Source organism: Malurus melanocephalus, unplaced genomic scaffold (assembly GCF_030028575.1).
Source record: "Malurus melanocephalus ecotype Western Australia unplaced genomic scaffold, MMel_1.1 scaffold_701, whole genome shotgun sequence".
Lineage (NCBI taxonomy): Eukaryota > Metazoa > Chordata > Aves > Passeriformes > Maluridae > Malurus > Malurus melanocephalus.
Window position 1 is genome coordinate 272,046 of NW_026623933.1, and position 1,429 is coordinate 273,474.

A 1,429-nucleotide genomic window follows, 5' to 3' on the forward strand; every position below is an offset into this window, starting at 1 on the left:
GACAGCCAGAAAATCACCCTGAAAAGTAACAACAACTTAATTGGAGCCACTGTGCCAGGGAGTAAAATTAAATCTCTACAATATTTTAGAAGCAGAGGACTACATGAGGACTGAGTTTCATGTCTTAAATCTTGGAAATATAATACAAAGTGCTAAAAGTTATTTTATCCTTGCTTTGAAATAATAAATCCCTGTGTTCTGTTACAGTTCTGATGAAGAGTTTGGGTCTGTTACTAAATTGTTAAAAGACATTTTTTGGCCATCTGAAAGAGGTGTGGGAYTTTTTTGTTAATTTTTGTTTTTTCTTGTAATATTTCTTCTCCGATTAAATACTTATTTTAGGAAAATATGTTCTGTGTCTTTCATATGTAACATAAAGCTGACTCTTTTCTCTCAGTGTGAAAAGAAACTTAAATATGATGAATTCTRTGAACTTCAGGGTTTTAAAATTTTGCTAATCATGCCTTTCCAGCCATGGTATGGTTTTACTTGATCAAGTTTTACTTGATTTTTTTTCAGTCCTGCAACATGTTTCAATCCACCCACTTAAAAAAACCTTATGAGAARACTATCAAGAAGCTGCATTTATTACATGGTGGCAAGCTATCTTGAAGAGGAAGTATGTTCTTAAAACTGATTTAATTAAAAAATCAATACAAARAAATGATTTAAAATAGAGAACTCTTACAGTAATTGTGGATTTTGTGGGCCTAATCCTGCAAGCCTGTGCCTGCTTAACCCCAGTTTAACATGCCTACCTTATGTGCTTATTTGTAAGCAGAAGATTAACTTTCAGATTTGAAGCTTGAATGAAAATAGAGCATTTCCCCTTTGAAGATTTGAYTTATTTCTGACATTTATTTTGCTGGTATCTGGAGTTGCCCTAAAATAATCCCAATCACTTCTGTGTCTTAGAAGGTTAAAAATTACATTGTAATCGTAGTAAATCATTACAAATGTGCCTTTCTTCCTTGTTCGCAGTAAGTGTGAGATCTGTGCGTGGTTGGAGTGGGAGGGAGTGGTTAAGAAAGAAGAAAAATTGCAATTAAAATATGATGTATTAATAAGCAATTAGCATCACTTGGCAAATCAAAACAGTCAGTTCATGCTGAGACTTGAATTTTTTTAACACTGTACAGTTAAATATTGCATAAAGATCTATCCTCAATATTTCCTAAGAATAGTGTGCAGGTACTGTGGTTTTTGTTTTATTGTATGCATTTTAAAGGGCTGCATTTGAAACAGTGAATGGATGTGCATGTGCTTGTTCTGTGGTGTTTGAGCCTTTTATTGCCTTTGGTTTGTGTTCTCTCCATCACCAGCTCTAAAGGAGTGACCTGAAATTATTCTAACCTACAGAAAATGGACCAGATAATGATATGAGCTGTAAAACTAAAGGGAAGAAACAAGCGAGTGTCTGTAGTAACTC